The sequence below is a fragment of the Drosophila innubila genome (genome assembly GCF_004354385.1).
Source record: "Drosophila innubila isolate TH190305 chromosome 2L unlocalized genomic scaffold, UK_Dinn_1.0 4_B_2L, whole genome shotgun sequence".
Lineage (NCBI taxonomy): Eukaryota > Metazoa > Arthropoda > Insecta > Diptera > Drosophilidae > Drosophila > Drosophila innubila.
In genome coordinates, this window is record NW_022995372.1 from 93,374 (window position 1) to 104,606 (window position 11,233).

General features: G+C 33.1%; 2 pseudogenes; one reads left to right on the plus strand and one right to left on the minus strand.

Annotated features, from left to right (window-relative positions):
* Positions 1-192, plus strand: part of LOC117779509 — a 7,399-nt pseudogene extending 7,207 nt beyond the window's left edge.
* A 267-nt stretch (positions 193-459) lies between these two features.
* On the minus strand, positions 460-9,179 carry LOC117782244 (annotated as a pseudogene).
* Positions 9,180-11,233: the final 2,054 nt, after the last annotated feature.

Here is an 11,233-nt window from a genome sequence, read left to right on the forward strand (position 1 = left end):
TTGAATTATGTTAGTTTAATTTTTTATAGTCACTTAAATATTTAATTATTGAATCAACATTATTATAAAACCTTAATAGCGAATTATATAATTTGTGTTGTAAAAATTGGTTAATTGTCTAAAAGAGTCCAAATAAATATGTATATTTTATATATACATTACATTGTTTTAATACTTGTATAAAGTCTGTAACAAAGTGTTATCTAATATAAAGCAAAGATTTTATTATTTGTACTTTTGTTGATATTTGTATATGGAAATGTGTTCAGATTATATACTATAGCGTTTCAGCTACTGCTTATATTGTCAAACTAAAACATAAAAAATATTTAAAAAATGCCTTTGTTATGAAACTCACATTGCTTTAATTAAAATGGAAGTTTCTGTAAAATACGTCAATATTTAAGAGCCAATTTATTTGGCCTCTGTGTCTTACATTATATGAACAATATATGTATATGTGAAATATTAACTTAAAGCTTAATGTAAATATGCAAAAGTAAAATATTAAAGTTTACTTATATTAATAAAATGTGTGTTTTGCGTTCATATACATCATAATATGCATCTAAAACTGACTCTCCTCATGCGTTGTAATGTTAGTCTTTAAGATATCGCTTTCGCCATTGGTCTTTCATGTGATATACTGTTATTACGGATTTTATGACGACAGAGCTGGTGCTTGTTTCCCGTTGTATTGCTAATAAGTAAAAAATCATAATTAAAAATATTGTTTAACAATCATACAGACATCAATACAAACCTATTTGTAGCTAAATCATGTAGATTGGGTATATTAATGTTGGGTGTGTCCTTCAGATTGACGGTGGTAGTGCTTTGATTTGTTTGCGTGCTGAGCACCGACAGACGACCTGTCATGGAATATAAATACATGGATATAATAATGACTAATACGCGACTCGGCTTTTTCAATCATATTACATTAGCGGTATGCAAAAATCACACCAATTGTGCGGCAGCTTTACAAGTAATTAATTTAAATAAAGTTTTACTATAATAGTGAATTTTACTGCCGTAAATCTAAAAACAAACAGTAAAAGAGAAAGTAAAATTGAGCAAAAAGTATGTGTTATAGAAGAAGACATAAAAGTCATGACACGTATGACATAGAAACACAGAAAAATAATAATAAAAAATGAAGTATATATACATATAGGCATTTCCAATATGGCTAATGTGCACAGTAAAATAATAAAGTTAATTGCAAAAAAGAATTAATAATTTTAATAAAAACTAGTCGGCCGGTGCTACAGTCGAACATACTGGACTGTCGAAGACCCTGTACTTACTATCCAAAAGCAGCCACACATACATATAAATGTAAGCACGCGCCAAAACAAAAGAAGTTTTAAGCTAAACATTCATATATATAAACATGCGTACATGCATATTTGGGTATGTTAAGCATATGTTAAACCTTAACAAAGAATAAATGCAATATGTTGAAATAAATAAATTAAAGAACACTTAATTCATTTAGTAACATAATTGAAGCCCACAATTTAATTAAATAATATAATTGACAAATTATACAAATTTTAGTTTCATTTTGGGAAGGCTACTAATATTTTAAATAAATTAAAATTTTTAGTTCTATTATCTTACAAAAAATTAAAGTTACAAAAATTAAGTAGCCTTTATAAAACAAAATACTTCAATTAATAAATTTAAAGTATCTGAAAGAAAGAATTTAACCAAAATGCATCAACACTGTAAATTCAACAGCCCCACCAGCTGCAGTCAGTAAAATTTTAAACTTACACCACCTTATCACCTGATCGATTTGAGTTGCCAAGGTCTTAGAATGCAATTTTGTTTATTAAGACAATACCTTCGATCGGTATTTAACTCAGATCGAAGATGTAATTCTTATTTATAATGTTTAAAATAAACAAATTCTTATTTTTATTTTTTTGTAAATAAACATTTTAAATAAAAATATAAAATAAAATTTATTTTTTATTTTTGTTATTTAAATTAATTTTCATAAATAAAAATGATTTATGTAATAAAATTAAAAAAAGTATTTCCTAATTTAAATTTAAAAAAATTATAATCGTTACGGTTTCTGGTGGAAATGCCCATACATATATGCTACGCATTTATTGGAGACGAATATGCCATAGTGATAAGTGATATATGTATATAGATATAGATGCTTACCGACAGTTTCCTCAGTTGTTGTGGAGCATAGGGTAGTTGTTGTAGTATTTAGGTGATCGCGAACAGAGTCGACTGTGATGTCACCTATGGAACTGGTAATAGTCTCGTTGGCCTGATTGGGTGAACTGCCGCTTACTAGGCCGTTTGAAAGCAATACACTATTGTTTTCAATGTTGATGGCTTGTCACGCTGCTTGGCAACTGGTGGTTCCAGCATTCCAGCACTGTTCATAACATCATTATCATTTGTATCGATTTCCTTATCGCTGTCATTGTCATCCTCGTCATTGCTCGGTGCTGTAGATTCGACGTCCTCGCTCATGAGTGGCTCGATTTCAACGCAACCCGTTGGCTGTATAACTTTGGAGGTACCTAAAGATATGCGTTGTAATTCGGATGACGACATCATGTACAGGGCCTCGCCGCCGTTAGTAAAACATAATGATGAAATGCCGCTGTAAGAGATAATGATACAGACAATAATGTTAAGTTTTGTTTTACATAAGTACAAATATTAAAGACAGACTTGATATCTTCTCGCCTAACTGCAGCTGCATTTAATTGGCGCTTAAGCTCTGGCACTGATAGCACCATAATGTCGCCCATGTTGGTCAAACAAGTCAATGCCATCTCATGGTACAGCTCAGCTGGTGAAATACTTGAATTAGCCCCTCCTCCGTCGCCAGCTTCATTTGAACGCGTCGATTTCGTGGGGCTGCTGCCATTGAGACCTTGCAAAAGCTCGTGCGGAACGCGACAACTGAAGGAGCCAAAATGCACACGACGTATACGCGCGCCTTCATTTGCGGTCAGTTTGTACTTGTTGATTGGCTTCAATTGCGGCAGAGAGAAGACCTTGAACTGCCCTCAGAGCAATAGCACACGATGGGGCGGAGTGCCATTCTCACCGTAGTTGAACTGATCGACAGGACAGCCAGTTTGGTCAAATATGGAAATTGCAACGACTGGAGCGCGATGCTTTAGCTGAATCTCTTTGGCCATTGTGCAGAGATGCGACGTGGCGTCTGCGGCGTTGCATTTCCACTTGCAGGTGGTAAAGCAGTGGCTGCTGTCTGTGCCGGTGGTAAATGCAACAGAAATACGGACACAGTGCTGGCATTTGTGGCAGACCACAAAGTGGGTGAAGTAATGTTTACTAAAATAGACATAAAAAAAAGAACTTGTTTAAAATCAAATTATAAGAGGAGTTTGATTTATACGCACCATTCGTTATGTAGGTTTTAGCAAAGAGCAAACAACGCACCATGGATCCCATGCCATCGTCTGTGCAACGCGCCTCAATTTGCCGCTCAACAGGTCGAGCCTCTAACTGCAGAAAAGATTGGTTTTAATCAGAAGAAAATAAAATTATTATTATATTAATAAAATGATTTAAATTATCTTATATATAAATATTCTTATATATAATTAAACTGTAACCATCTATTGAATTTTTATTTTAAATATAAATTAAGAAATAAAAATAAATGTCTTATTTTATTAATTGTTAAATATAATACAGATAACACTTAATTGTTATATTTAAAATTCTATATAACAATTTTACCATACCTCTTACTAAAAATAATTATAAAATTTTATTTATAACATGATTTAGTATTATTAAAATAATTGTAATAAAAAAAAAATTCTTTTATTAAATTTTTATATAAAAATTGAACGATAAATAATATTTTCAATATTTATTTTAAAAATCAAATATATAAGTTATTTCTCAATTTTTCAAATTTCAAAAGGTATTATTATTATTTTTAAAGATATTTTAAAGTTTTATTAAAAAAATTTAAAAAGAATTTTTAAGTCTTATTTTTATTTTCAAAATTGAAAGTAAGATTTAAATAATGATTTTTTAATAAAAAATTGAAATTTATATATTGAATAAACTTATTTTGTTAAAATTATTTTAAATAAATATTTTTATTTGGTTTTAATAGAATAAAAATAAAAAAATATAAATATTTATTTGGCACATACCGTAGTCGGCACCACATTGCTGTGATTGTTTCGAGTCGATCTTCCCTTGCGCAACTTGCGAAAAGACTCCCGAAGTGATTTCTTAAAGGATTTGCGACGTGACAGCTGTTCACCAGCACCGGTCATATCATTAGGATTGAGAGTGCATCGATGAAAGACAGGAACGAAATTCTTAAAATCAAACAAAACCAGTCCGTGTGCAGTACCGCCGGAGACAAGACCCCAGTTGGCTTCCAGTGATAAGCACGTGATGCTTGCAGGAGGCAGCACTTGTAGTACGCCAGTGATATTGACACCATTTACAGAAATTGGTGCGGCATGTTCCTCCAATAGATTGGCACGCACGTTTAACTGATCATGGCCCTTCCACACAAATCCATCGCGATCACTGACCAAATTCATTGATCTAACTTTTAGCGTACCATTAGCATTGTCTTTAGTGTCAACCAGAAAATCGGCGATAACAATTTGTCCAGCGGTACCCCCAACAATCAGCTGTCCGGTTTTTGGGCATAATGCTATTTTCTTAACAGCTAAACGAGGATCGTCAGAATACGGATCAAATAGACCAGCTTTACGGAATGGTGGCTCTCCTTCATCCAGTTGCTCATCCGATGCAATTGCAGCTGGATCATCATCCTCAGTTTCTTCATGTCCAAATATAATGGCCGTCTTAAAATTAAAAATGGGCTTAAGCAGCACTCCAGAGCAATCCCAAAACTTGACGGATCCATCTTCGTGTCCAGTTAATAAAATCTCTATATCATTAGCATCACCTTCTATAGGCTGCTCCGGAAGCACACCACCGGTAATAGGCCAGTTTATGCTGCTGTAGTCCAAATCCTGTTCATCACCAGCACTCAAAATTCGCTCGTATACCACTTGGGTAACTTGGGATGCCAGGTAGTTACATGTCACTGCCGAGGCGTGCACCGAGTGCAGATATGGCGCCTTAACGGCCGAAACTTTCGCATCTGTGAGATCGTAGGCACAAAGCTCTTCTTCTAGCAGTACAATCAGCATCTGTAAAGCTTCGCCATCATCTTTGTAGGTCACAAAGAAATCAATCACTTTGGACGTAAAATCCAGACAGACTTTTTGTCCGTCACTCGCATGCACAGAGACGCAGTTGTGATCTCCATAGGCCGATCGCGGCATTCCGCCCGAAAAAATGATTATGTCATTTGCTCTGCAATTACAAAAAATGTTAGAAAAGGATCGGATTTGAAATAGAATTTAAAACTTACCCCGTTTTCCTTTGTACAGCCGATTGATACTTTTGCACGGATCCGGGCCATAGGGAACGTAATTAACGTTTTGAGGCGGCTCTCCGCTTGCAATACTCCAGGTGGCATAAGACCCGTCCGCGTGGTACCAGTTGAATTCCGTACCTTTGGCATTTACATAGAGACCCACACTTTGACCGTGCCCGGGTGCGATGTAGGCACGCTCAACAGCCGATTTGTCCAAGTCCCATAATACAGAGACCACGATTGTAAGCGATAAGCAGCTTATTTAATGCGTTTGGCAGCTGGCGTATGGACTCAATAGCGCCTGGATTAAGCTTGTAGGTTGGTGGCACTTGCTCCAGTACCACATCATGATAAATTACAGGTTCACGGATCGAGAATGACTTTAAATCAAATTGATATATATTGCCTCCTTCGGTTCCTATCCATACAAGATCTTTATTAAGCGAACAGCATAAAGAAGATACTTTTTTTAGTTTGCCATCGAATGGGAGTGTTTTAAGAGGCACAAGCGTTGTTCCCACTGGCTCCCACAATATCAGTTGATTGGCAGCGGTGAGTGAGAGAATGCGACCAGTGCCATAAACCCATTCAAGTAATTGCACATTTAGTTCAGATGCCAAATTATTGACTAAAGTATGCTGGGCATAAAGCTCGACGCCTGGTTGACCGAACACTTTTATGGCTCCAGTTTGTGTCCCAATTGCCATGAGCTTGGCGACTGGATCGTACGCCAGAGCCGACGGCTTGTGCGGAAATCCGTGTTGAGCGGTCTGTAAAAGTGTTTTCTAATTATTAAATGCATAACAACATCGATATAAACTGTATTCGATGACTGCAATTCTGAATATTCGAGAAGTTCTATAAAAATATAATTATGAATTAAAGTAAACAATCTCTGAGAAAAATTCTTAGGTGATAATGTTTTTAATTGGCGAAAGAGATATTTTTTGCCCAAAACTATATGTAACATAAACAAGACTACATTCCGGTTTTAAAACAGAGCCTTGCAGAAACCGGTTCGGTTCTGATTTTAAGCCAACCCGAACCGGATCATAAGCCGAACTTTTGATATTATTTACCGCAAGCCGAAACACATTTTTAACTAAGAGGTGCGGTTTGAAACTACGCAACTTAAAATCATATAGTATTTAGTCATATTTAAATCTAAGAGCTAATTCAGATTTTTTACAAAATTAAATTTTATTAAAAAGAAATTTACTTTGCTTAAAAAATCAAGAAACATTTTAGGCAAACCCTTTTTTTTTTAAATAAATTGAACCAAGGTTGGGCTCAGGAGGAATTCAAACCAGTCTTGCTCTATGGTTCAAACCACGGAAGCGAACCTTTACCAATGTTTTGGTAACTTGCAGCCTTGAACGTAAGTATTGAAAATTTTATAGCCCCACATTAGTCATACAAATGGTTACAGAGTTCCAAATACTCAATAACAAAAAGCAGTCCACCAACATGATATCGACCCCATTACAGGTGCAGCAGTTTACACAGTCCCGATGGTTCTTTTATGAAATCTTATCAGTTTGGAAATTCTGCCCTTATCAGTAACCACGAACTAGTCTCGGCACATTCATTCCCGGCTATATAAACCAACCGACCCACCCATTTGTTCAGTTCGTACATAAAACAAACTTGTGTAATCTAATCGACTATACTGTTTTTGTACTCCTAGTATCACTTCTGACTCTGCGTCTGACTGCGCAATGTACATAATAATATTTTAGGTTGATGAGAATAAATGCTTTGAATTTGTTCCGGCGATAAAAAGTATGATATGATCTTTTTTGTAGTATAGTATATATGTATACTAGAGTGGGTTAGTTTTTTTCGCGACAAAGCGGTGACGAAATTTGTAATCTACGAGGAATTCTAAGAAGAATTGTCCAAGAAACCAGATGTCTAAAATCAATATCGAGCTTCCGCTTTTCGCGAGGAAGGTTTTCATGTGCTTTGTATGGCGAAACTGTCTATTCGGTGAAACTAACCTCAAAAAAAAAAAGAAAACACATAGAGTCTGAATAATAATGAATTTAGAGATTTGATTTGGTTGGCGGTCTTAACTTGTTTTTTTTTAACTGAATTTTAAACCTAAGCACTTTTGTCAAGTTTCAATAAGAAAGTAAGCTTTGCATTAATTTTAAAGTTCAATTGAAAAGAGACCGCTTACCTCTTCTTATCTCTAATTTCCTCATAAATCGCCCTCTATTTGAGTTTTTAATTTTTTTTGTTTGAGAGGTAAGTTACACCTTACAGGCAATTACCAATATATTAAATAGTTATATGTTCTCTGTAAAAAGTGGAAGGTTGATATTGATTTTAGACCCATGGTTTCTTGGGCAATTCTTCTTAGAATTCTTCGCAGATTATGAATTTCATAACCGCTTTGTGCATGTTTTTTACTCCATACAAATTGACCCACTCTAATGTGTACTATATATAAGAAGACATGCCAAGGCTGAGTCTGTTGATGACTCTGCTGAAGTATTATTTGCCTATTTCAATAATTATACAGCTGAGTTATTATTTTATAAGTTTTACAAATGTTTATAAGCAGATGCATTTTGCTCGTGACGATGTACAGAGCCTCTCAGCTTATTTACATATTTCTCTTTTATGTTAAAAAATAAATTCATTCATTTATTTTGTCAATAATAATTGATAGTGAAATTCACAAATAAAATTGCGTAGTGATGGAAAAACCCCAATAAATTAAAATAATTCTTTCAAGGTGGTGATTAAAAAATATATTCTCTACTATCAGATAAAGTTCAGTATTGACAACTACAATTGTTCAACTACACTGGGTCACAGCTTATTTGACCCAATAAATTTTAAATTATGGTTTGTTTTTTAGTTAATGAAAATATAAGATAAATATTCATGAAATTAAATTAATATATATGTCTAAATCATAAGCATTAATGAATAAAACTGCGTTTAAATTCAATAAAAGTCTTCTTCCCATTAAAGAATAATTTCATTTAAAATTCAAATAAGCTGTGAGACACTGTATATGAGTAATGACAGTTCTAGAATATGAGTTTACTGGATTGAGCAAAAGAAAGTAACAGAACAAACTTTCTTTTATTTATATATAGAAACTAAGAAAGTAATTTTGATAGAAATAGTTATAGTTAGATAGTCAGTAAATGCCTATATCTATAACGATTCAAATTCCTTATTAATTTATAATGTACGCTGTCAATGTCTTTGATACAACTTATGTATGTACCTTTACAGTTACAAAACATCCAAGTCTGAAGATGACGCACAGTGGGTGATGTCATTGAATTAAACGACATCGCTAACTACATTTTCTACTGGGTAATGGGCAATGGGAAATGAACAGCACGTGCATTCCTCAGCATTTTCTTTCAATTAAATTCACGTGAAATTATTTCACATTAAATACATATATTAACATACAAAATGCGATGTATGAAAATACTTGTCATATATTTATTTGATTAGGTTTCTATATTCTTTGAAGCAAGTTTGTTCTAAATGATAGAGTCTTTGCAAGTGTTTGTGGGTTTCCATTACTTTCAAGTCCGAGTTTAACAGATGTTAAAATAAAATAAAATAATGATGTTAAAATTTAAATCTGGTGACTTTTATTTGTTTAATGCGAGTAGGAGTAATGTACCAACCTTCCGATAAGCAAATAGCTCCTTTGAAGTCGTTGACGTTCCGCTGTTGGTTGCTGTCCTTTTCCGCGAATAAATTTCAACATGATTCTATCTGAAATTTAAGGACTTGACTTCTTTTTTACGAATCTGAAATTTAATGAGAATACAAATTAATTCAATGCTATAACAACATTTTTACTTACATAATAATGATTACATGATAATTTTTAAGAATTTTCATCAAATATTCAGAGTGTTTTTGAGTAAAAAACATTTGACTTTAATCATTATATTCAGCGAAATTAACAATATCACACGTAATTATTTATCCCCAAAAAAAACCTCTACACCAAAATTTTCTAATATCCAATTTTGTGACGAACAAAATTGAGTTTAATATAAAAATATTAAATAAAAATATAAATTAATAAAAAAAAACAAAATTGGCATTGTGCATTGTTTTATTATCTTGTAAGCGTATTCCTTGCCATTGACTTTTTGTTTAAGAAAAATAAAAATAATCATTGCTTACGATCCCTAGCTTAAAGCATTGACAATACAAACCACCACTAAGGCTGAAAAAGTGGTGAAATAATTATGATTTGCACTGTAATTTACATAGACACAATTTACATAGACACACAAACAATGTTTCTAGGTACATATGTACATAGGTACAGGTCCAGTGAATATAGAAAAATGAAATGGCACTAGAGATCGACATCAACATGACCTAAACTTAAACTTACCAAACGTGTTAGACAAGTTGTGATCAGACTTGTTTGTAGGCGTTAAAAGAAAAAAAGAGCTACTCGAATCTATTTCTGTGCATACATAAATAGTTTGCAAAAATATTTTAATGATGCTAAAGTTATGGTTAAAAGATACAAACAAAAACCAAATCGAAAATTATAATTAACATTTATAAATCATGTGTAACGTATGTATGTATGCATATAAAAAAATACAAAGATATTTATTGTGAATGATTTATCTTCGTTTCGACAAAATTAGTTGAATGAATACGTCATGAAGAACAACTGTGTTTACACACACACGCACACACACACACGCACCTTACTATGTATACCTGTATGGTTTAGTTTATTATAGTCAGTATACTGACCAGCCTTTAACACGTTTATACGTCAGCTAAACTAGCTTTAAATTAAATCAGGTTTGGTTACACTGCAATTGTTAAAGAATTTTTTTAATTATCTAAAATGCGGTTATCACAAAAAAAAAAAAACTCAAATAGGGGTGATCTATGATGAATTTACCATTAAAAATTAGATTGGGGTCTAACTTAGTTTATTTTAAGAAAATATTTGAAAATGTCATAAAATGAAATTTTGCATGGTTGTTTTGTGTAATTTGTCCATACTTTTTTCCGTTTAACAACACTGATTTGGTCACACAGTCACAAGTAGCTTCTTTAACATCTACATAAAGGCCTGTTCCGGTTTTCCCTTTGGCGATTTGTCGGAAGTGAAAATCTTTAGCCTCTTCTTATATCAATCTGGAAATATTTTGCGTATTGAATTCACTTTGAGTTGGTGAATTTAAGTCCAATAAAGTGATAAAATATAATTTTAAAATGTTAAGCCCAAATGCAACGAAAAAAAATTAAATTTGTTGAAATCTGGTAAAATAGGAAGTGAAAACCGGAACAGGCCTGATAATCTACATCATTGTGGTTTTGGAAATGTAAATAGCGGGCCGTAAACAACAATTTTTTTTTTTAAGAATCGCGCTTTTTTTTTTTAATTTTTGTATGCGGTGCTCCTTTTCCAAGTTGCCACAGACATCAGACAAAGTTGTTTTTTTATATGGAAATTTCAAAGATTTTTTTAAATAAACTTAGACCCCTATCTAATTTTTACTGGTAAATTCATCATAAATCACCACCTATTGGGGTTTTTTTTTTTGAGATAAGAACCGCAATATATACATTTACCATGTTTTTTACTACTTTGCAGTATTAGAATTGTTTTGTAGGTCAATACCTTAAATAATTCCGGTTTAGCTGCCGTATAAACTTGGTGCGTACAGAATGCGTGACAGGAACACATAATGCATTCAATCATACACATACGCGCACAAATAAACACTGGATTTTGTTGCTATTTTAGAGGCGACGCCCGAATATTTATTCGCC